Source organism: Polistes fuscatus, unplaced genomic scaffold (assembly GCF_010416935.1).
Source record: "Polistes fuscatus isolate 324 unplaced genomic scaffold, CU_Pfus_HIC Scaffold11, whole genome shotgun sequence".
Taxonomy (NCBI): Eukaryota; Metazoa; Arthropoda; class Insecta; order Hymenoptera; family Vespidae; genus Polistes; species Polistes fuscatus.
The window spans coordinates 3,165,326-3,192,757 of record NW_025113009.1 but is presented as its reverse complement, the minus strand read 5'-3'; the positions used below and the strand labels follow the sequence as shown (position 1 = coordinate 3,192,757).

The window sequence follows — 27,432 nt, the reverse complement described above, 5'->3', positions numbered from 1 at the left end:
ATAAACGATACCTACTTCTCTGAATACCGGCTTTTGTATACGAACACGTGCATCCATTTAGAGAAAGCCGATTGTTTATAGAAACGTGTTACCTCGTGGTTTAACGATCGCTTGCAAATATGAGTGAAAAATACTATCGACGACTAGAAAAGATGAGAAATCTCTTCGACGACGTCGACCTTTTACGTGAAAAGCCACCAAACCACCTCCTCTTCTCAGTGTTGAAAGTAAAATCATTTCTTTAAAAAACGATGATGGCAGGCTAGAACGCGAAACGTCGAGCAAGCCAGGTCGATCGAAGTATGGAAGCGGATTTCGGCGGTGACCCGAGGAACGTGAGGTGAGGCGAGAAGGTGGAGGACGAGGAAAAGGAGAGGAGAGGCGAGGGACAAGAAGGAACAGGATGGATATTGCGAGAAGTGATTTATGCGAGAGGCGCGAGAGCGCATATTGCGGTAAGGGAGAGCTCGCTGACGCGTAACGGAAGCGGTCGAGAGATTCGCACGTGCGGCCAGCCAGGCCCTTCGTCTATCTGGAAGCATGCCGTGGATTACAACAACTCGGCTTTAACGTAAGGTTCCTCCTCCTCTACGAGTCTACTGCCAATGGACAGTAACGCGACTCGTCTTGGCAATATCCAAGCGACGATTGCTCTTGACCGTTCGATGCTCCCACCAACGCTCCTTTAAAAGCTAATCGAGTACGATGAGAAAGAGAAAAAGAACGATTTCTTTCATTTCAAAACTCCCTCCTCCTCCTCCTCCTCCTCCTCTCTTACTATGAAGAAGCGTAATGTCACAAAGTGCGGCTGTCGACTAAGAGATTGCGACGAGTTTTTCGATAAAAGATAGGCGCGCTCGTTTCACCCTGCCATTCTTCGAGCCACCTTCTTCTTCCTCTTCCTCTTCCTCTTTATCATCTCTCATCCTCATCCTCCTCCGTCTATCGTACGTCTGAGCTTACGCTAGAGGCTTAAAGAGAAGAGAAGTGAGACAAGCGGAGGGCTTCGCGACGTCTCTTGCTTTTCAGGAAAAGGGTCGGCCGGAACTTTGCTACAAGAAATCTCGAGAGCCGTCGAAAGAGGGAGACGGACGTTCGTGGATAGAAGGGACCCACCGTTCGAGCTTCGATAATGAAATGGATGCCCTCGAGTACAAGTTCCTCCGCTCGCTCGCTTCCACGCTTCGGGCTTTACCCTCTTGCGACGTTTCTATCGTTACACGTTCAGTTCCGGAGCAACGCGTGGTGCGAAGCCCATTCGCAAATTAACCTTACTTATTCATTAACGCTAACGACCTACTACATACTTTCTACTAGCACCACCACCACCACCACCACCACCACTATCACCATCACCATCACCAGCAGCACCATCGATGCGAGTCACGCGCCTCTTCTTCCGTTTCGCTTTTTTTCTACTTTTTCTTCTTTTATTTCTTTCCTCTTCACGGAATGAGCTCTCGTTAGATAGAGAATTGATTCGCCGAACCCTTTATCTTTTATAGGGCATAGCATTACCAATATCCGCGTATGATTCTCGCGAATCACTGATAACGAACTCTTCGAAAAAAAAAAGAAAAAACGAAAGAGAGAGAGAGAGGGAAAATAGGGGTGAGAATAAAAAGCTCGTACGCGAGTTCGTATTATTCTCATGCTGTCGATCCACTTGCACTTACCGCGACTCGTATACCGAATAGCAAAGACCCTGAAGATAAAACGCCGGCCTCCGATGATAGACGATGGATCTCGGTGGTAACAAATAGGGGGATTTGAAGAAACGTTTAGGTTTAAAGCTGATACGCGAGAAACCTGACGATCGGTATTTCCGAGTATTGCCGACGTATGAAGCATAGAAAAAAAAAAATTAAGAGGGAAAGATAAGAGAGAAAATCTCAAACAAAATTCTAGGCCGAGATATAAAAATAAAAAGAGGGATATTTAACGGAACCGAATCGATTCAAATGGAAATCTTCAAAAAGACGTTCACGAACAACCAATTATCGACCTCTTTAGTCCGCAGGGGGCTTTCTTCTTTTTTTGAGTAGCAAAAAAACGAGGGAAAAGGAGAAAAGAAAAATGAGATCTTAAACGATTATTGCTGGATCTTGGCTAGAAGGCAGCAACGTTGTCGACGACAAGGACGAGAACGAAAACGAGGTCTCGTCTCGTTGGAAATGTAACGAGAGGGAAAGAGAAGGAAGGAAAGAGGAGAGAGAGAAAAAGAAAGAAAAAAAGGAGAAAGAGAGAGAGAAAGAGAGAGAGAGAGAGAAAGAAAGGGAGAGAAAGAAAAAGGTAAGAGAGGAAAGAACAAGCGGAAAAATTGCTTTAAACGGGAAAAAAATGTGGCGAGAGAACGGCGGAGAAGTTCGAGTCAGCCCTTGCCACCCCAAACCCTTCCACACTTCTACCCCCTTTCCCCCTCTCCCCTTCCCCCCTTATCCTCGTTTGTTGGAGCAGCAGCGGGAGAAACACGCGGGTCGCCTCTGCTGGTAATTTTTCAGCCCTCTTTTAATTCACCCTGGTCCTTTACCCGTAACCCTTCTCCACTCTCCCAACGCGTGTCTCCGCGAACGAAACACGTTGTGCTAGGGGACGCGGTGCAGTGGGGTGCGGTGAGGTTCGGTGCAACCCCTCGTAGACCAGCCCTCGCCTCTCATGCGAATAACTTCTCGAGCGTGCGAGTAGGCATTTCCAGAACGAGCTGTTAGTTGTACCGTGTAACGAGCGTCGCGGCGGCGAGCAATCAAGTTCTTACCTGTCGACGTCGGTTTTCTCCTTATTTTCCATTCGCTAAAGCAAGATGTTCCATAATATACAAATGTGCCGAATTCAAGTCGATTAAAATTGATTTAAAATCTATATCCATGTAAATATATATATATATATATAGAGAGAGAGAGGGAGAATTATCGAACGTGGCACGATTCGCGATAATGATACGGCCTACCTCCATTAATTCAGCATTTACACGGGCAACAATTTGCAGCGGGCGCCACCAGCGACAACGTCAATGGCCAAATGCGTTCTCGAACGAATCGCTTTGTTACCGGTCCCTCATTATTCACACGGTCATTATCGTATATACACCAATGCAATTAATCGGTTAATGAAAAGCTAAAGCATTTTTAAAGGCGGGTATCGAGCGTCGATGCCAATCCTAGCTCTGAGAATGCGTTATGACTCCATAAAAGCCTTCACAATGCGTATAGTCGACGCACTTACTGGCTCTACCGGTCGCAATGACCCGAGCATGCTCGCCGGAGAGCATTGTTCTCGACCTTTCAACTGCCGCATGAATTGATAACAACGTAATACCACATATTATTAGCAGTTGCGCGAGGCTACTATGCCATTAATTACGAAACTTCATTTTCCTTATAAATGTGCGCTCTCGCCGCGATACCGAGGGCAAACTCGTCCATTGTGGTCCCCCCAAAAATACTGTGTGCCTAGATTAACGCTTGCACCGGCAATAACGCGTTGTAGCAAAGGTAACGTCGAAAAATAAAGAAAGTAAATTACGGAGTTGCAACACCCCGAGCACGGTGGTCTCATTCTACTTACTAAATTTACGGGGTAGTTAGAGAAATGAATTTTTTCATCGCTTATGAAAGTAACCATAATAAGCGGATATATCGTTCTTAATGGAAAACAACAAATATTCTTAATTAACTTTTAATTATCTTTTACTACCTTTTAAAACAAAGCAAATCTTTCGAAAAGTAATTCATTGTAATAATCGGAATAATTTCCACCAATATTTCATACTCTTTTCTTACCTTTTATATACAAGGAAACGGACAGAGTAGAGAAAGAGAGATAGAGAATTATCTTCGTAACGATATGGAAGTAACGATCCCCGTTACATCAAGCGTTTTATACGATAAGTACACGAAAACACGTCCAGATATCCGTGAAGCATACGCTTAACATACGAAATCGACATTGGAAATTACATTGAACAGTGAGGTGCGGTCTACGTCCTACACTCGGATAGTACCGTATAGGTGCAAACAACAATTAAGCATTCCAATAATACAATAATTATCGTCGAATGCGACATCGGTATGAATTCGTAATCGACAACCGCCATCGAATTAATGTGTTTAGGCATGGAAGGTAACCGCGACATGGGAAACGTTTGAACTTCTCACCTATTCTATCGAATTTAGCTAGCTTTTATCATGTCAACGATCACACTAAAATCCTTTATGCCCTATATACCTATCTATATGGAAATAAAATAACCGTTCGTTTTATTTGAAAATTTTGACCAAAATACCATTTCTATAAGCCCTAAGTCTGTTCAAGTCTGGAGTACTCACCGTTTTTATTAGATCACGTCTAAACTGTTTCTACTTTTATTTCGACTACATAATTATTCTTTCTTTTTCCTTTTTTTTTTTCTTTTAGAACTATTCTTATTTTACTACGATACGTAACATGACATCGGACGAAAAATAAAATATAAATTCGACGGGAAACGATAAAACGATATAAATCTCTTTTTGCATTAACGTACGATAAATGGCAAATGATAGAGACAAGTTAAAAGCGAAAGCTAAAAGCATCGATCTAAAATCAGCTTCTCAAATCGTTCGTCATATATGTTAGTTACCGATGATCCAGATACTAATTCGGTAAACGACCTTTTGCTTCGTTAGTTACCAATAGAGAAGAAGATAAGCTCCTGAAAGAAAAGCTATTGGTCTCATATCTTTTAATAGAAAGTACTATCTGCTTTTAACATAAAGTCTAACTAGATTATCCTTCTTTATCTTACAATGATTAAACTGATCGATCATCCCTTATGAAAAACAATCTATGGATTTTGTGTCTCAAACCAACAAATCCGTCCGATCCTTCGCGTTTCCTCTTTCTCTTTGTCGATAAAGAAAGAAATTAATCCTGTCCGGAGATTACGGGATAATATAATTATGACGATGAAATCGAGAATATGTCAATTATACAAAGGATCGTTCTATCGTATAATATTATATTCGATCGAGTTTTTATCCTTTAACGGAGAATTCCTAAATATTGATTGTAAATAAAATAAATCCGTTTTCAATCGAAATTAAATACATTTCTCCCGACCATTGTTTTAACACGCAGTTTACAATATCGAATTTATAACGTATTTAGAGAAACGAAATAAATTGTTATCAAAATGATAAAAAATGATTCGGATAAAAATGAAATGTTCTCTCGGAGAACATTAATCGAAGTCGAAAGAATTTTCTTGAAAATAACTCCGGGATATTTAATGTCCCATCCATGGCCATCAAATTTCTTCGTTCGTTCGAGGTTCACGTACAGAACGTAATTTGTTCCGATTAAAGCTGACAGTGGCAGAGGAAGCAGTTTGCTAGATCCAGTTGCATCGCCGCTTACAGAATGATCGAGGGACGAACCGAGAGCAAGAAGGAGTTTGATTAGCATGCGGATCGAAGAAAAGGGAAGAAAATTTCTCTCCTTTTCTCCGCGATTACGGGCACCTCCTCTCTCTTCCGACTTTACTTTTGAAGATGGATCTATTACTCAACGCATCTCGACGAAATTCTGGATTATAGGAAATCGTAAGGAACGCCCTTAATACGTTTTACTTAAAGATATCGCTAGCGCAGTAGATTCGACGATTATGGGAATTACTAAAAAAGTATCTACTTAACGAAAAACTAATTTAACAGGAAAAATCGAAACTTAATAATATTGCCCGGCTGTGAAATAAGAAAAAATGCCATTCACGGTTGAAAAGATTAACAGCTTTGGAGCTTCCCAAAGTAATCTTAAGAGGATATTGATCTATTTGCTTAACTCCTAACGTCTTAGACTCGACTATCTTGCTTCTCTCGCGGGAATTTTGGTAAGAACTTCTATACCTGCCATACTGCATTCAGAATTGCGAGCCGTTAGGAAAAGCTATCCAGAGCGTTATGACGAAAATCACTTTTCTCTTCCTCCTCTCCCTCCACCTCCCCCATCCCTTCTTTTTCCCACCACCTTCTCCGTGCCATTACTTCCTCGCTTTCTTCTCCTTCTTCGTAATATTCCACGTTGGAACGTCGATTATACTTAACTGTCTTCAAAAATACAGACAAATGTTAGCTTCCTTGCGAAAAAAAAGAAACGAATTATCAAGGCTTTACCAACTTTCATACCAACTTCGGACGATATTCTTTATCATCGTCGTTCAAACGTCGAATCCCTCTTACGAAGCTTTTATCTCCATCTAATGAATTTCCTCTATTTATCTAAACACCTTCTCGTTTCACTTTATGGAGCAATCATTCTTAACATTAAACCGTTGAAAAATATCCAATTTAATCCAGTTTTGATATTCCTCAGATCAAAAGTTATCAACAATTCAATCGCGAAACAATTTTTGGTAAATTTCATTTCTGATACATTTAATATTGGAAAAATCCCGTTAGAAAATGAAATTATCAATTCACAAACTGATTTAATCTTACAAGCTAAAGAACTTGAAAAAGGTTTTTGGAAATGCATCGGTTGAGTGAAGTATCTCGATATCATCAAACGTAATGAATATATCTAATCTTGTTTCGGATCTACATCTTTAATATGTAAATTGGATTTTTCATATTTAAAGTTCATGAAGATTAAATAACATTATCTATTTATTGATTCTCGCTCTGAAAATGAAGAATTATATTTATCTTTATCTGGATAAACACCAAATTATGAACGCTTGATTGGAGACTCACGAAAACAGACTTCCCAATAATTATATTATTAGAAAATATATAATTTATAACTTTATTTTTTCTCTGGTTACTGTTTAATTAATAAATATTAATAAAATATCTTGTTGGTTTAACACCGTCTCTACCATAGTAACCTATTTGTTCACATGACACATGTTTGAATGTGTTAAATGGCAAGATTTTAGTAGGTAAATCATGACACATTTTTAGGACAAAAAGTCGATCTTAAATAGAATTTTAAGTTGGCCATCCCTGCTATAAATGGTAAAACATTGTACCCTGTCATATGCCGAGGGATAAGAAGACGTTCTTTACCGATTAATGAAGCACTTTACTAAAATGTAAAAAGGAAGAAAAAAGTGGGCCCGGGCAAAAGAGAAAAAAGAGAGAAAGAGAGAGAGAGAGGGAGAGAAAAGAAAAAAAGGGAAACTAAAGCAGAAAGAAGATAAAAATAAAGAGGACGGAAGACAATATTTTTACAACGGTCTTACAACCACCGTATACAACAAGAAGTGAAGTTACTTCAACGCGTTTCACGAACGTATTACCTGCACGTTCTACCTTAATGGTAATTACTTATTCACAAAGTCAAAAGAGCATTAGCATCGCTTCTTAATAAATAATAAGATAGCGTTATGGTATCGCAAAGAGCATATATGGAAGATATGATCAAGTCTATAATATTTTTCTCTCGCTGTTATGCGTGACCCAAGCTACTAATATTTTTCCTCTTATATAAAATCGATATATTTTTTTATATAATAACACTGCTATACCTTTTCAGAGATATTGCAAAGAAGACGAGAAGTCTTCTTTATGTCCTTGAATTGCACAGATTTAACGTTGAAATTGATTTTACCGAATAGAAAATTGTTTCCCGGAAAATTCTTAAAATAAAAGATAAGGAATAAAGAACTTGATCGAGAACAATTTTATTTTTATTCGACACCGTGCATCTTTTATGTCGATTAGAAAATTTGTTGAAATTGAAAAGACTAGTAAGAATTAAATCTAAGAGTATTTTCTTCCTCGTGTTAACTTGATTAGTTGGATCAACGACGAAAAGCCTATGGTATTTATACATAAATTATAGGAAATGCTTGTTCATATACATATTATACCTTTTCCGATAATTCTCGCGCAAAATTCAATTGTGTCGAATCGCTCTTGTCGCATTCGATTGTTATTGTCGCATTATTCTCAATATCGTTGAAATTTGAAAAGTTCGCTCTCATATCTAAATACTCCTATGGAATCGTATAAGCTAATAATGAGATTATTAAAATATTTCTGATAAATTAACATAAATTTCGTAATTTACTCTGTCTCGTGAAGTAATATTTAAAAATAAAAGTTTAGGAAAATATATTGCATTAAGTTTAAAAACGATTAAAAAATACTACCTACGAGTATCTACTGTTAAATATCAAAATAATTCAAGCGTAACATATTTATCGTAATGCAAAATGAATGTCTATCAAATAATATGTGGAATATCGTATAAGAAGACATTTATGTCATGCATTCTCACGTTTCAAAACGTAGTCGTAAGGTCGAAGAACGATTCTCCCTAGTTCCCACCTACCAGACGTATTTCAGAGCCGTTAGAATTCGACTGCAGACAGATCGATGCGCGTCGCATTCCACTGCGAATTCCTAAGCCGTCCAAAGTAGAGAGGATCGCGTTAGAAGGATCCATAGTACTCGCTCTTCTCGCTTCCATATCTCGATCTTCTCGTAGATATCGTAGCCGTACACGACGTTTCTTCGTAATCCTGGAAGATTCCGTAACAAATACTCCAGAATGCTGCATCTTCGATTTCGAATTACTAAAGCGAATACTCGAATTGTTAAACTTCCTACGGTCGTCCCCCTTAAAAATCGTAAGAAGAAACCATTCTCTCTTCGGTAAAAAATTTTTCAACTACTTGGAGATACCTATAGAGGTAAATTTTAGAAAAAGGGAAGCTTAGCTCGTGTAAAAAAAAAGAAGAAGGAAAAAAGAAAAAAAAAAGAAAGAGGTCGACTTTCCTACTGGTACTGTACTATACTTTTGGTCGAGCGTTAAGAAAGTCGAGAATAAGGTTGAAAGAGAAATAAGAGCAGAAAGCATAGACGAGAGGCGTAGTAGCGAGCTTGGTAATTATTACTTTCATTTTTACCGAGTACCAAGGATAATGCCATTCGAAAGAAACGAGTAGGCGAAAAGTTAGTATGGAAAAAGAGAGAAAGAGAAAGAGAGAGAAGAGAGGAGGGGGAGGGGAGATAAAAAGCGAAAGAAACAAGGTGAATGAGAAAGACCGTTGTTACTTATACCCTTATACACCTACATGGTGCCGGTTATGGGATCCCATAACGTCGAGTCTACTCCCAAGTACTCCTTATCCCAACCTTCGTAACAGCTCTAATGTTCCTGTCGTAACGACAAAGAGTGGCTTGCCTTCTGGCAACCTATTCTTGCCATACCGAAGTGCTAGTATTTACACCGTGCTCAAAGAGTACACGCAGTGCTAAGAACATCGGGATCATGATTGTCGATTAAGTAAATACGTTTGTTAATCATTAACGCCTTTTTCTTAAGAATTCCTAGGAAGAAATCGAATTGTCTCGTGTGAATCTAACGCACAAAGATAAAATCGCGAGCCGATATCCGAAAGATAGTCACATATGCTCGTACATCGAATACGATAGGAAGAATAAGGGAGAGGGGGTAGCGTAAAAGGATGAAAGAAACGACGAAAAGAATAGTTTCGACATCGTATACGTGCTACGATCACAAAAAAGTTAAGACTCGTACATAAGACACTCTCTTACACGTAGAGTAGTAGCAGTTGGCGCATGCATCATCCACGGTATTTTCCAGCATGTTATTCCGTTCTAAAGGCACGACTCGCATCCTCTACGTCCTTCGTTGTGGAAAATATAGGTAGAACGTGGCCACTCTGGCACTGCTGCCAAATTCCCTTGGATATTATGCCAAGCATACATGCAGATACCTTGTCTCCTCTAAATATGAGCGGCGATTAGAGCGGTGTGTTATCAGAAAACTTTTCGAAACTCCCTATCGGCTTCTGTTGTATGATATCCTTTTATACGAGTAGGTAGGTAGCAACCACTTGCTCACTGTAAAGATAATGACGCGTCTAGCCAACTCGTTGAAGAGGATATAAGATAGGTAATAATAAAATCGAGATAGAAAGGAATGGTAGTAGTTCATTAATGGTTATTCGACGTGACGGGCACGAGTCTTTTTGTCGAAAAACTTTTCGACGTTCTTGGCAAGGTACGGCGTCGTCATCGATAGCCCTACCATTCATCTTCAAGAGGCTTCTTCTTCTTCTCCTCGCTTTCCAGCGCGACCTTCTCCTCTTCTTCCTCCTCTTCTTCTTCTTCTTCTTCTTCTTCGCTGCCGCCAATTCTGGTACGGGTACGAGGATGGGGAATGAAGGCGTGATAGATGGCATTAGAGTTACACGATCAACCTACCCCACCATTCTCGACCTCTTTACCACACCGACGAACTCTTGCCGGTCTCGAGCCGTGCCACGAGTACACGCGGCTTCTCTCTTGCTAATCGCCAAAGTCTAAACTGATATTGATATACAAGGAGCAGCGAAAAATGTAATTAAACCGCCAAGGCGAGGGATCTCTCTCACTCTCCTCCTCCTCTTCCTCTCTTTACTTCGATCTACTTCCCAACTATCCCCGCTTCCTTTCCTGAACGAACTTTCGCCTCCGAACTGGCAAGCTGTAGAGAACGACCGTGGAACTACCTGCCGTTGAGAACCATAGAAAAACCGTCCTGCTTTAATAACTACTTATTCTTACTTTCCACATTACGAATACAGCGTTTCCCTTTTTAGCCCTTACTAATTATAAATTTACATTCTTTCACGCGAATCCTAATAGAAGTTATAAAAGATTTATGAAATGTTCTTAGACAAATTGAGCAATCACCTTTCTTCCTCTGTTCACTTGGATTCCAACATTTTTATATATTCTTTTCTTTCCCCCGTTTCGTTTTAAAGAACATAATTTATAAATTATTCGAAAATATTTTCGAAATGTTAGGAAATCTCTTTTTTCTTCTTCTTCTTCGTTTTATTTTTCTTCTAATTTTCTTTGCACATTTTTTAGATACATTTCAATTTTATAACCCCGAAGCTCGCACATCTTCTCGCTTATCTACACTAGTTTGCAGTATAGCAAAAGTATCTACCACCAAAACACGCGACCGCCTAATAAGCTTTATTTGTTTCCCTCCTCTTCTTCCTCCTCCTCCTCCTCCTCTTCTTTCTCCTTCACCCACCCCATTTTCTTCCAACTCACGCGGCGTACTACTTTATTTACGGTGCAACGGTGTAAAGCAGAGTGGGTGTCGGCGACGGCAGCAACGAACAATGTAAATATCAGCCGACATTATTAATACTCCTGGTAATTTCGCCTAATTGAATATGCCTAAGGAAAATCGAGCCAATCCTTCCTACTACCCAACCGTCCCACTCCATTTCCCATTTTCCTTTTGTCGTTCCTACCCTCGCAGCAATTTTCTTCTCCCTCCCTCGTCTTCGACTTCCTCTTCCCTTTTATACTCTCTATTAAAAACTTCGAGATCGCTAAGATAACGTACTCATAATAATAATAATAATAATAATAATAATGATTTCAAAAAAAAAAAAGAAGAAAAAAAGTAAAGAAACGTTGGACAAGATCGAGCATCATAATCGAGAAAAATTCTCTCTCCATTTTAAAAGGAGTATGTTTATTTGAAGATGATCAAATAAATAATTAATACGTTTTATAGTGTCTCATAGATACCATCAACTCATAAGCTCATGGTTTGAGATTTAAAAGATCAGATCTTTCGAAGCATAATCTAGACGTCTGCTAAATGTGATATATCGAGTGATATATCGTGTCGCGATATAAGCTTTCCATGTACGTGCGCATGATTTCGGAGTGACTATATTTTCCCATGACGTACTGAAAGCTTGACATGAATGATTGGCTGGCTGTAGATACGGGATAAAGTTGAAGCCTGAAAATTTCTCTTCGATAGCTGTTCCCCCCTCCCTTCTCTCTCTTTCTCACTCTCTCTTTCTCTCTTATATAATATCTCTATCCTTCTCTCTTTCTCTCTTTCTCTCTCTCTCCCTCACTCTCGGTTCATTCGTCGACTTGTTGATCATCATGAAAATAATCACCTTATCTCCGCTATCACCGAGTTTGCGCGCACATAGTTAACGCCGGTTAACTTTTACGATATTACGGTCCAACATTAATCGTCCATAGCGCGCTCAAACCGAAAGCGACACTATAAAATTACGTCTCTTACGTACGCGAATTCGCGTGAAAATTTGTATCACTTTAACAGGGATCATGGGAATTCGTTTAACTCTTTTTGTATTATCATCGGCATGTTCGCGAGCACGTTCTTCTCCGCGCGTAATTCTGGAGAAAATGGAAGGAAGTTGGGTAGGAAAGGGTGGTTAAAAGGGGAGAAGGAAAGCGGGAGAGAAAAAAAAAAAAGAAAAAGAGTAGAAAAACGAGCTCGCCCACGACCTATCCCCATTTGCGACGTTTCAGGAGAACTGCATGAAATCATAAACAAATATGCGGGTAACGAGATGTAAACAGAGCGTATACATACATGCATATCTAAAAGGGAATGGTAGGTGTAAAACAAAAAGAGGAAAAAAAAAGGATCGGGAGAAAAAGTTGAAGTGAAGAGGGTGGAAAAAAAAGAAAATGAAAAAGAAATAGAAAAAGAGAAGGGGCTAGAAAAAAAAAGGAGGAAGAGAAACGAGAATGATGTACTAACAATAAATCCTATAAGACAGCTAACGCGTTCGCTCGTACAGTGGCTCGTAACACTTTTCGAGTAAGCACGTAGTCCGAACTTTCCGTCGTCGTTAATTATTCGAAGAGACCTCGGGATGGTAAATAGAGGCTGCTGCATCGAGTTAATTAAGAAAAGACCTAGAACTGTGGAAGAAATCGATGAACCTATGGTGTAGCCACATAGGTACATAGGTATATCGAAGAAAAAAGAAGAAGGGAAGAGAGTAAAAGGCCGATGGAAAATCTTGGAAAATAGGAGTTCTCTGTGGGTAGGGAGACAGCAGCAACGTGACTAGGTCCATGCTTGGATTCGCGGTTATCGACGTTCCACTTGCACATCTCTCTACGTGCCCTACCACCAGGTACATCATAGAAACTGGCGCGCGCAGGAACGTACCCTTAGATCTCAGAGCAACGTCACACAGTTGCCGTATTTGCAGGCGGAGCATGGAACACTTACTGGCCGTCGCACGTTCATTGCACCACCACGCATATATCACACAGACCAAATGTGTATCTACATGTTGGTAAATCCACTGAACGTCAGATGCAACCTAGCTCTTACGAAAATAATGGTAGTCGGAAGTAAGCGAGTCCTCGAAAGGGAGAAGAGAGGATGGAACGGAATGCGTCTAAGCAATTAGAGAGTGTGGACAATCCACTGCCGACCTTTCGCCGTTCCACCCTTTCTATTTACGGTCGTACCATCCCCTGCATCACTTCCTACATCATCCCCTTTCTATATTCGAATTACCACCCTACGAATATAGAAGCCGTAGATAATAAATGAAAAGAATTTATTTCTAATATAACTGCTTCTACTACTACTACTGCTGTTGTTGCTACTGCTGCTACTATTTCTACTTTCTTACCGTTCTCGTCCTAAATCTTTTTCCCATCTAAACAAAATATTACAATTCTTAAAAAAGTTCCACGGATTTGGATAATAATTCTAATTTCGTTCATTCGAAACGTACGAGATATCCCTTGAAATCGGACGATGGGTTAGCCACTTTAAGTAGAACGTATGTCGTAAGAGCCAACTTGCAGTAGTGCAAACGCAACCAACCGAAGCGCATATGCCACAACTTCTAACTCTGATAGTCCTTATGTATTGAGTATACATGCTACGTATGTATGTAGATATGTATGTACATACATGCGGTTGCTCAAACTGTTTCTGGAAGGCGTTATACCACACTACGATCTTCCATAGTCGCTTGTACCTTTCTCTCGTAAATTAGGAAAAATATTTTCGTTCGCGGCTACCATTTCTATAGTCTCCGAAGGTAATTTTCACCAGCTCAACTGCGAATTGGCTATTACGAAAACCAAAAAATGTTATATCGCCTGGCTGGATGTTACGTCACTTATGAAATTGAAGTCATAAAGCTACGGCTAGTACTACGAGACGAGGTGAAAAAGAGAAACGCGCGCAAGATAACTGTTAACGATAGCAGGTTCTTTGTAGATTGCTGCACACGAATCAGAGCGCGTAATCGTATTGCAGCCACGTTTTCGAGCCTTTGAAGTAGCTACGTTCGAAGATACTATCATCGATAAGGTTGCGTGTCTAAAAATCGCTCGACTTTTCTATCCTTTCGATAAAATAGAAGAAAGTAAAGTCTGACGAATGTGCACGTTTCGCTGATCGCATCCTTATTTCTACGTGGGGTACGCGTTTTACATGATATCGGGACTCTATAGAGAAAGACAAAAAAAGACAGAGAGAGAGAGTCAGGGAGAGCGAGAGAGAGGGAATCAGCTTTATACGCGAAACACGGGGTATTGTGCACTCGAAACGATATGGTAACACAAAGTAGGACAAGCTGGCATCGGCCGGACAGGAGAAAATTTACGTCCCGTTCTCGATAGCCGTGCACGGCTTTGTTTCGGAGCTTAAAAGGTACCCCAGCTGAGCTAGTACAGTGTTACCACTACCATGCCGTTAGATTTACAATTCTTTCTTTTCATTGAGCTTCCATCGTGGAAAAAGTTTACTCGGGAAGGTACAGAAGGTACATATGTATACACATACATATAGACTCCTATCGTAGCATGAAAGAGAACGTGGTCACGACCTCGACCATGGTCACGACCGTATACCTTCATCGACGTGAAAACTTCTAGCTATCATTAACGAGCCTGAAAAACACGAGAATACGAACAATGTCGTCGAGTAATGTACCATAAACGTAAGATGACATTTACGAATAAAGGATTACTAGGGACTCTGATGTCCTATTCCTAAAAGTTAATTCTACTTGGTTAGAAAATCGTTTTTTTTTTAAAGTAGTACTTCGCACATACGATCGATTAAATCGACAGCAACGTAAAGAAATTTAAGCGAAATGCATAAAGATACGATCGTTTCCCGGATAAATTAAATTCCGTAAACGCACAATATAATAAATGTATAAAATGAAGAGATCATTAATCTGTACATTGAGATCGTACAATTTTCTTCCGGAAAAATAAAGGAAACAATTTAAGATACAAAAAAAAATAACTGTATTCGTCTAAAGATATTACTTATGAATCACAAAAATCACGTTCCGATCGTTTCTCTAAAAACACGTAAAGGACCTGTTGCACATCGCAGAACATGATGATCACAAACGATGAGGAATACCATGTTTTTCGTTTATTTCTCCAGTCCGTACTCTTAACTCGTTTTTGATCCTTCCGAATGTTTCTTTATATTTAAACGCTTTTACATTTAATATACCAGAGCCTATTAAAGGCCAATAGACGACGTGTATAATTATACGTAATATATATAAATTTTACTATAATTGTCTTAATGCTCAAAGTTAGTCACATATTTCTCTGATTGCACTAATTGTAAGCCACGCATAAGATATTGTCGACCCCTTCTTTAAAGAGAAAACTTAAACAATAAAGACAAAAAAAAGAACAAAGAAAAATAAGGCATTCCTTTCTTTTTCCTCACGACTTTATAACAAAATATATTTTTTAACACTAGTAAGCCTACCGAGTTTTTATCCCCCATTGAAATTCCTATATAAATTAGTCATTTTGACCGGTCATAGAAGGTTTAGTGTTAATAATTAGATAATAAAACGCGCTAAATGATCAAAAAGCTTATTCCTCAAAAAACTATTAAATTCGAGATAATATATTCTACAATTAAATTTTAACTATAAATCCAAACAAAAAAACTCTACTCCTAAACCTCCTATATATCAACCCGTACTTATATATTATTTATTTCTGAACTAAATCATTTTCTTGTATGTTTATGTGGGGTGCCCACACAAAACCGATACTTATTATTATTGAACTTTGTACCTATAAAATAATAGAAAATTTCTGTTTTTATCTATTGTCGATAATGATAGGTTTCTTTTGGAAAAATACATATCCACGGCACGTAATAATAAATTCTCGTAATTTTATTTACCAGCTGTCGGTGATAGTAGAAGTTCCATCTTTGATTATCAATTGTCGGTACTATTAATTTTCTTTCTTTAATCAAAAAATTCAGAAATACAAAAAAGCTCACAAATCCCTATTTTTATCTACCCAGTCTCGTTTTTCTTACTACCAAGACCACCAGTAGGCAATGACGGTACTTAACGCGATAACAATACAATATTATCAAAAAATAAGGTATTCTTTGATAATATATGAAAGCATATGATAGTATATGATATATTATAATAGAATTTTAAATAATTCTTTTTAATAATTTTTAGTGTATAAAAATGTGTGTGCCTTCAGAAATGCATTTATTTTAAAAAGTAATCATTTAAGGCGTTCAAATAGAAATAAATCTCAAAGGTTTGCTGTTAAATCCAACGATGATCACCTGTAACAAGAAGAAAACTATATTAGTCATACAGTCAAGTGATACAATAGCCTGACATATAAGTGGTCCAATTCGCAGATGCACTTTTCAATTGAATCCTTTATTTACTTTTTATCAAATCTCTAATTACCGTTGCAATAAAATTAAATTTAAACGCGTGATTTTACATTTATATAAAATAAATAAAAATAAAGAAATAGGAAAAATAAGAATACTAAGTTACTAAAAAAAATAATATCTATTAATTATTATTACTTTTAAACTGTATTATATAGAAAAGAAAAATTGCAAATTTAATAAAATACGATCAAAGTGAAAAATTTTAAAGACGAAACAAGAAAAGAGAAATTACTGTAATATTTACCGAACGTTATTTAAGCTTCAAAATTTAATAATACAAAAATTTTAATATTTCTGACTCTAACTAAACACATATGCATCTTTTGGACGATATGGCACACAGATTTGATGTGCCAAGGAGATGGAATGGTCCATCATCTCCAATTACAACTACAAATTATTGACGAGCAAGCAAGTAATATAACAAAATATAAAATATGACTAGAGAACTATTCTCGATAGGTTCGAACTTGTTGTTGAACCTTTGAAAATAGCTCAATAGTCTATGTAGTTGCCCTCTTCAGCCACATTTAAGTGGGGGCCTCTTCGGCATTCGCCTCTTCGGCATTTAGCCTCTTCTTTCTTCATCCCTGAAAACTGCATTGGACATTTTCGACGTGCGAGAAAGATAACTCGTATTACGTTACTATTCTAATTTTCAATTATTAAAAAATTAAATATACATTCTCTGTTCATTATAGTAAAACTCGTGAACTATCAATGAACTTATAGTTCATTGATATATACACGAGCACAATTAAACGAATGTCCAAGCAGTCAATAATCGATGACCTAATAACACATCGCACTTTTAATGTCAAAAAATAAAATAGAATTGAAATAAATAATGCAACAAATGTTATGCATTTTCTTGCAATATATTCATTTCATTCATTCGTTTTTTGAATTATATCAAATATTTCTAATTGAGAAAATCGCGATTGTGCGAAGTGCTAATATTATAATACTTAAAACTAAGTATCAAATGGATCAAAGTATTTGCTTGTTTGTTCGACTCTATCTCCTTCGAGATAGAATCGAAATAGAAATAAATTTTTCAAGTCGTTGCAAATTCCTTTGAATCTCATGATACATAATAAAAATTACAGAAGAGTTACAAAATAAATTTACAAAGGAAGCATAATAGAATGAATAAAAAAAAAAATTTTTGTAACAGTTCTGTATAAACCAGGAGGCGAAATTTCCACTCCGGAGTGGAAGCAAACCTCGTGCCTTTCCTGGATCCTACCTACTTAAAATTAAAGTTTTCACATTCGCTCAAAGAAGTATGCTACCTGTCTGCCAATTACCCATATTTAAAAAGAGCAAATACACATACGTACCCACCCACTCACTCCACGATTCTCTCACATACCACCAGGGTGCAAAAGCCTAAACTAGAGAGCATGCCCCGGGGCACCTCCGACACCCTAGTTCAAACGCGTATTTTCTAAATTTATGGGAGTACGTACCAATGCTGTAATCGTCTGTCAAGGCTAATGATTATTGCAAAAATGACTAATGCAAAAATACAAGTATAAACTAGTATATATTGCATACTAGTTATATACGAGTATATCATAGTTTCCACAAATAAATGCGGTAACTCTACTATTCAAAACGATTTTATTACAAAAAAAAAGTAGAAAAATTTAATATAAATATAAAAATATAGAAAGACTCATATTTGTCGTATCACACGTGATATGTAGAAGTAGTGTTCTCAGTATCAAATGATGTATTAATTAAAAAATATCGCGAAACGATGTACAAAACACTTTACCTAATACGCACACACAGGTGTAAAGTACATCGTGCAATCACTAGCACAATGACAGCCGCCAATAGGGGAAAAACTTAAAACTAAACCTATACTAACCGTTTCTCACCCATACGAGTAGCACCTGGGCACACGCATAGATGAGAACGCAGAAAGTATAGGGGGGAGAAACGGGAGATTAGTACATTAGAAGCTGAAAATCCTGATCTAAAAAATATGATTAAAGACACATAAATATATAACACATAAATATATAACAAATAAATACATTTTAATAAAAATTTATCTAAGCGGCTAAGGACTCTACAATTTATTTGATAAAAAATAACTTTTAATATCTCTTTTAATATCCTTTAATATATTTAAAAACCTCGGACGACTCCTTTCATTAAGTTGGCTGTTCTAATAAAAGAACTGGGCTTTGAGCCACCACTTAACTGCTAGAATCTATCCGTCGCGAAAGAGTTTGTCTTCTTGCTCATTTATTTATAATATCGAAATATCGATACATCAAAATTAATCGCGATTAGATAAACTAAATACGAAGCAATGCATGTAAGATATTTATTACATGCTTTTCTGGACGAAAACGAGTACATTAATGCTCGGTTTCACCACTACTAACCACGAACAAAACACGTAATAAAAAAGAAAGTGCATTAATTAATTGCACTATTAATTAAATGAATTTAACCGATGAGACAAGAAAACCTATCCTGAACTAATATCATAAAATATACAATACAACATACATTACAACATACAATTTTCATGAGTAACTCCTAAAAAGAAATTACTCATGTGCTCGTCAATAATTTATTTAAATAATTACAACCAGTAACTCGTGCCGATTAGGACCTTTCATCCTCGACATGATTGAGCACCGGAGGGACTTTAAATTTTTTGACTCACTGCGTAAGAAGTTCTACGATGGCTCCAAAACACTCCTACTTCGTAGCAAGTATAGCAGTCTAACGATCAGAAAGTACCACGGTATGCTATTGAAGAAGACCCATAGAAGACCCATAGAAGATCCATCGAAGATCCATCGAAGATCCATCGAAGATCTATCGAAGACCCATCGAAGAATCCATTCCACATCTTTGAAAAGTAAGGAAATCCATCGTCTTATCTGTAACATAAAATAGAACATAACGATAAGTTATCTGCAATATAATCCAAAATCATATTAAAATAAAATCGAATAAAATTTAAATAAAAATAGATACTTACAATGCATTCCAATGGGATGAAATTCAATTGCACCATGGCGATGCACCTCGCGTGAATCTAATAACGCGTTATTAACGAAAATAAGAAACTATAGATGAGTTTCTTATCGCGAAACCGAAATTTTATTCTACGGCGAACAACACTGGCTCTAATTCGCGTATGATTTTAATTTATTATGCGCCCGATCACTGATTCTACAACTGCTTCCAAAGACTGCTTTGCACACAGTCAATGCAAGTAAAAAAATCTTCATTGATGCACTGACTCTAATACGCGAACAGTCTGTGCGACTGTTTCAAAATAAATATACAACTTTTCTCGAACAAAGTCTAATGCAATTACTGCCTTGGTCGCAGTTAATTTAATATAAAAAATTTCTAATACAATCGCGTAACACGAACGAATTGAAATGAGCAAACGAACGTGCTTCTAATCCGTGATTTTAATTATATTTAATCGATACAACACTCCCGCATATTGCTTCGCGCACGATTGCAATCTGAAACAGAAATAAAAAACAATACTATTAATATCATTACTATTACTGAAAACAATTAAAATGTTTGTTGAATGATTAAATACAAAAATATACTCACTTTGTAACTCCATCGATGAATGCACGATGGGTCTCCTACCCTTAGGATGACGATGACAATGCACTAACACTGATTCTACAACTGCATTACATGCAGTTAATTCAATTAACACTAGATTAATGGACTAACAATAAACCAATTTAACTCATATCAAATTTCTTTGCTACATATGCTACATATATATAAAATTTTAATATTATTTTTTTAAAATATATGTTGATTTTTAATACCATAATGAAATATATCTAAATATTAATTCCTCCCCTCTACCCATTTCTTTATGCAAACAATTTCTGTAAGTTTTTACAAAATAGTAAATGAAACAATAATGAAAAAATCTAGTGTTAAACGAATTTCCAAATGAATTTAATTATTAACATGTAACACTATTCCAACGATGATCTGAAACAAAAATAAAAACAAGATTTTATAGACCATTGATATAAAAACATTATTATAATTATTGAGGAAATGTTTTATATAAAAATTCACTTACATTTATTCTTCAATGATGAATGCACGATGGGTATCCTACCCTTAGGATGACGATGAGCACACGTTTAAACCGAATAAAAGAAACTTACGGAGTTTCTTAACCGAGCAAACGAAACTTTTACATACGGCGTACAACACTGACTTTACTTTCCGATTCTTTTATATTTTATTTTATCGATGCAACACACGAGTACTTCATTGCCTACGCGCTCGAATGCAATGATGTTCTGAAACAGAAAAAGAAAAAGAACAATTAATATCATCGTTATAATAAAAATCCATTAAAGTTATCATAGAAGTGTTTGATAGAAAAATATACTTACTTTTAGTCTTCATTGATGACTGCAGGATGGGTATCCTACCCTTAGGATGACGATGAATAAAATAAAATTAAATAAAACTCTGAAAAGCTGAAACATACTAAAAATTATATTATATACAATTAAATATTACAATATTTCCTGAAATCATTCCTGAAGGCATTGCACACTTTCAAAGATATTTTATCATAAAGAATCAATATAAATTCAAGCAATATTAATTGCCTTAATCTCACTACTTGTATAATATTACATACAAAGTATGTAATGTTATTTAAAATATTAATTGAAAATTTTTTAAGTTATAATATATAACTCAATAAAGAGTAATCTAAAAAATAAAACTTTTTCATACTATTCTATCTAATGAGAAACTTATTAAAGTATTTAATGTTAGAATGTAGAAGTATTAAACGTTAGATAACGTTAGAAATAAAATCAATAAATAGTTTAATACGTCACGTTCGTTAGATCTTTACTCGTTGAAGGACGGAAGGGGAATGGAGATCTTTCTGCGTATATCTCGTAGAGGTATCGAATGCTCGGTGCTCGACTGTTTACGTTTCGTTTCGACGGTTATTCTTCTGTTTTCACCTCGAGAAATTCCTACAAATATACATACACATTCATAGTTGCTTGTAGGTGAATGTTTTGTTTTCTTTCTCTCTCTCTCTGTCTCTGTCTCTGTCTCTCTCTCTCTCTCTCTCTCTTTCACTCTCACTCTCGTTCTCACTCTTTCTATACATTTCTATATGGCTTAAAAAAAGAATAACGCTAACCTCAATGAATATGAAGATAAAAAAGAGTAAACACAATTGTTAGACTGAGTATATGTATTCCTGCTGGACTCTCCTAATGCTCGGTACCTAAAAAAGGAAAAAAAAACATTACACATTAGTATAACATAAAGAAAATCAAATATATGAGTGTATGTGTACGAGCTACCTATACTTATTCATATATGCCTGTATGTGTGTGTATGTGACAGGAATCGAATTTAATACGAAATACGATCTTTGAATACATAATTATGAAAAATAATTAATTAGAGCATCATTAGAGATGGTAGTAATTATCGATACCATGAAAAAAGCTGGAAATTAGAAGAAATATCGTTAAGTAACATTGGTGAGATTGGCGGGACGCCGAGATATATCGAAGTTACATTGTCACAGATATCGTTCGAACTTTTCAATATTTCGTTTTAAAAACACTCACGTATGAAAATCTTGCGTGTAGCTATCGTTTGGTATATAATAGAAAGGTGTAAAATATTTTTTAATTACCTGAGATTAACGGAGCGACATAGTATCCTTGCGATCTCCAGTACTGACGCCGCGAAAAGAAAGAAGAATGATCAGCAAAGAGCCCTGATTGGCTGGCTGATAATTATTTCAGAAGATAAGTGACCAATCAGAAATTCCCAATTACCATATAGAAATGTATTTCACGCACACAAGCTTGCCCCGTCATACGTACTTGCTTTAGTTCGCCTTTCTTCATGACCACGCTAGTCAAGCTTGATATGATAATTTATTTATTAAATAAATAAAAAATTTATTCTATTTTTCTATTTAAGGTACACGTATCTTGTTAATATTTAAAATATAACGAAAAGAATAAAGACAATATGAACTATAAACCTTTTCACACCGCACAGAAAAACACACGTAATTTATTTATTAAATAAATTAAACATCCAATTTATTATTAATTATAATTATCAAATTTATAATTACTATTATATATATCTAATTAATAATTATTATTATCCAATTTATTTTTCTATTAGGTTTACACGTTCCTTGTTAATATTTAAAAAACAACGTGTAGAATCAAGATAATATACACTAAAAACTTTATCACATTGCACAGAAAAACACGATCGTATAGATAAGAAACCACGTTATAGAAATCTTTAAAACAAATGACATAAAGCACTATAGCCATCCTTAAAGAATTAAAAAAGATTGAAACAAAACAATTGACATCTCTCATGCCAACTATGAAAGTATAAATTCCCATATTTTGTATCTATATGAAAAAATTCTTGTTATTTTAATTCTTTAATGATGGCTATAGTGCTTTTTTCATTTGTTTTAAAAGTATCTGCAACGTGGTTTCTTTTCTATATAACTGTGTTTTTCTGTGAAATGTGATAAAGTTATAAGTGTATATTGTTTTTATTCTACACGTTATTCTTTAAATATTAACAAGGAACGTGATAAACGTATATACAACACTCATACATTTAACTTTCTTTATATTATAACAATGCTATGTTACTTTTTTAAGTTTCAAAACATTGGTAGAATACAGCATGAATACATATACTTATTGTAAATCTAATTGTGTTTACTTTTCTATCTAAATAATAATTGTGTTTACTTTTTTATATTGATATCAGTTGCGGTAAGTTTATCTCTTTTCTTTTATAACAGAAAGAAGAGTAACATAAAAAGTATGAGAAGGGAAAAGAGAGAGAGAGAGTGATATCTTATACAATTATCATACATATACATATATAGACTCGTTCAGTTTGCTTGATACTTTACTAATACAATCTTATGATTTTCAGATTTGCAAGTATTTGAAGATTTAGAAAAGCACAGCATCTATTAGGCTTTCTTATTGCTTTTTGTATCAAGTACATACATTAAAAAAGAGTTTACAAGATTTTAAAATGAATCCAGGCAATTTTTTTATGGTACTTAAACGAGCAAACACCTCAGCTTTCTTCTATCATAATGGTAAGCTTCAATAGTTCACATTTTCCATTAGTATATTGTTTATTAATTGTTATAGTATATTGGTTGTATAATTATTTAGAGAAATATACTTTCTTTTTTCATTTACATATACGTTAATAAATGCCAGAAAAAATAATTTAATTCTTATATGTTACTCTATTAGTTAGTATACATTCAATATTTGCAATTGTATAACAATTATTCTAATGCACTAATGCATTTTTCTTATATTGCAGCTAAATTTTACCCTCGAAGTAACCACTGCGCAGAAGCATTAAAATAATTACTTAAAATAGATAAAAATACAAAAATCATACCGTTTTAATATTAAAGATTATGTATTAGATGTATGACACCCTTTATACACATGCGCATCGATTGGAAGGTCTTATAAACAACATTTAATAAAAGTACTTTCATAGAGGACAACGTCTCATTTCAACGGTGGATTTCGAAGGGGACGGTACATAGATCATATATTCCGATCTTTTAGACAACAATAGACATTCCTATCGATTATTTAACAATTATTTTAATGCACTAATGCACTCTCTTTATATTTCAGACTATTTAGATACATATATGTACTAGTATAAGCATTGCATACTTATTAATATATTCTTGAATATTAATCAATTTTAATTTAATATTCTTTTCGATTATAATTTCCCCCTCCAAAGTCACCACTGAACGGAAACGTTTAAAAAAATGTACATTAATTTAAACAATTACATAAAAATTAAAAGAATATTAAAATGAGAACGTTATAATACTAAATTTTATTGATTAATTTTATTGATTTTCTTTTATACACATGCGTAATTTTCGGAAGGTCTTGTAAACAACTTTCACCAAAAAAACTTTAACAGAGGATAATTTCTCAGATCAACGGTGAATTTCGAAGAGGAGGGATCACAGAACATATACTCCGAGTTTTTAAGCAACAATAGACGCTTGCATCGATTAATTAACAATTATTTTAATGCACTAATGCACTCTCTTTATGTTACAGAAGAATTTTAGCCTCGAAGTCATCACTGCGCAGAAGCATTCAAATAATTACTTAGAATAGATAAAAATACGAAAATCATAACGTTTTATTCTTAAATTTTATTAAATAGGTTTATTATTCTTTTTATACACATGCTCAACGTTCGGAAGGTCTTGTAAACAACTTTCACCAAAAAAACTTTAACAGAGGATAATTACTCAGATCAACGGTGAATTTCGAGGAGGAGGGATCACAGAACATATACTCCGAGTTTTTAAGCAACAATAGACGCTTGCATCGATTAATTAACAATTATTTTAATGCACTAATGCACTCTCTTAATATTTCAGATTATTTAGACACATATATGTAGTAGTATATAAGCATTACATACTTATTAACATATTTTTGAATATTAAACAATTTTAATTTTATATTCTTTTCGATTAAAATTTCCCCCACCAAAGTCACCACTGCACAGGAACGTTTAAGAAAATTTACATTAGTTTAAACAATTACACAAAAATTAAAAGAATATTAAAATGAGAACGTTATAATTTTAATTTCCATTTGTTATAATTAATTTTCTCGTTACATACATAAGAAACTTTCGGAAAGCAATGTAAACAACATTCAATAAAAAAAACTTTTTTATGTGACAATGTATCAGTCTAACAGATGATTTTGAAGAGGAAGGTACAGAAGACAGTACATCCCCATTTTTAGATTACAATAGACATTTTTATATATTAATTAACAATTATTTAAAGTGTATAGAACAAAGTATTGTTCTCTGCTATTATATATAATTGCTTAAACATATATATACATTATTTTAAATGTTATATACTCTTCTATTAACGTATTTTGAATAGAAAATATATTTAATATGAATTTATTTTTATGATTTTAGATGACTGTTTCTTCAGCTTTGTTGCGTTCTTTGGTTGAAACATTATTATAAAATTCTCCGATTACTTAGATTGTTTTACAATTATTGTTACTGGCTAAATAAAATTTAATATTAAGTGTTTATTAAAATTTTATTATTTTTTTAGAAGCAATTCAATGGGTAGCGGGTGGATTCCTTCTTCGCAAAGGGCGCCATTTGTTAAGAAGGAATTTACTTCAGGGATGCGACCCTGCCCACGCGAGCCTTGATTCTATCTTTCTCCCAAGGATAGAATCATGTCCTACCCTTAGCTTTTTAAAGTGAAACTCCCTATCTTTTTTTTTATTTTTTTTTTTTTTTACTTTGCTCTTTTTAACTCGCGACTTTGCAAGCATACATGCATTTAGCATAGGAATCGAAAACGATCGAAGGAATAACGTGCGCGATCGGTTAGACGGTTAGGTCCACGGCTATCTGTTAGACAGGCTTTACTCGCCTGCTGTTAGCTTCTAATCGATCGTGTTGCGTTGATTTCTTTGTTTCGCTTAGATTTCTCGTCGTATATATTATTTCTATCGGGTTTTAATTCGCGTTTTGGTATGCATCGATGCATTTAGCATAGGAACCGAAGCTACACGTACCCAATTGGATGCGTGGAGTGTAAGTTCCTCGTAATATATTTTTTATTATTACCCGTTTTCTTAACTTCGCGATTTGGTGTGCACCGATGCATTTAGCATAGGGACCGAAGCGACACGTGGCTGGTCGAGGTACCCGGCTGGTTGCGTGAAGTCTAAGTTCCTCGTCGTATATATTTATTTTATCGCGTTTTCATTCGGGTTTTAATTCGCGTTTTGATATGCATGAATATGCACGTAGCATAGGAATTGAAACTGCATTGTATGGGATGTCTACCAAGGCCATTGGCACCGGTGGCAAACTGTACGTGCAGCGTAAGTTCCTCGTAATTAAGATTAGAGTCAGTGGATTAGTCCAACCGGTGGGATACCACTTAAAAAAAAAACGTAAAAAGTTTCACTTTAAAAAGCCTACCTTTCCACTTCTTTCCCCTTTTATTTTTTGTTTTTTGTTTCAGGTTGACAGGACACAGGACCACGCCAGGACAGCACGAGGACCACACCAGGACAGTACGAGGACCAGCAGAGGACCAGCAGAGGACTTACTTTTAATAAAGTATAATGTATGTGTTTTAGCATCGCACGCGTGTGATATGTATTTTAAATGTGTTTCATTTGTTATCAGGTTTCTTTTATCATTTCTTATTCTTTCTTCTCGTTTTTTATTTTGTATTCCGGATTTCCCTTCTCGGGATTTTCCTTTTCTATGGGTTTCGACTTAGGTCGTCGGATGGGGACATCTTCAGGATGCACATCCCGGGTCTTCGGAAGCGGTTACCTCCTCGTGGTTAGACCTGGGCAATGGTATTTTACTTTCAGTATAATGTTTAACATATTTTATATGTTATGCATTCCATTGCAAGTAAAATCTAGCCAAAGACCGCTTGCAATAAACATTATAATTGTAATTAGTTTCTTTTAACTTCCCAATTAATACCATATTCTTTTACCCCTTTCCTTAGTTCCTTCTATCCATTTAATATACAGAAACTAATTACTTTATAATGTTTCTTTAATAATTCTTATATTTTTTCAGGTATTCCTTACCTTTAATTTCCCCCACCAACCATCATATCTTCCCTATTTCTTTCACTTTCTTTCTTTTCCTTTATATCAAGTATGCTCACATGAATTAGCATGCATTCACGTGAGTTTACTTAACTTTTGAGGTGGAACAACTTTTAGATTTGTTTTTTTTTCGCGATTTGATATGCAT

The 27,432-nt window shown here is 35.6% G+C and overlaps 1 long non-coding RNA gene across 1 annotated transcript in view; it reads right to left on the bottom strand.

Annotated features, from left to right (window-relative positions):
- Positions 1–12,174, bottom strand: part of LOC122526435 — a 29,103-nt gene extending 16,929 nt beyond the window's left edge. The window contains exon 1 of the long non-coding RNA XR_006306052.1: positions 11,933–12,174. This is a non-coding gene — a long non-coding RNA (uncharacterized LOC122526435). The remainder of the gene's footprint in view (positions 1–11,932) is intronic.
- Between the last annotated feature and the right edge of the window lie 15,258 nt (positions 12,175–27,432).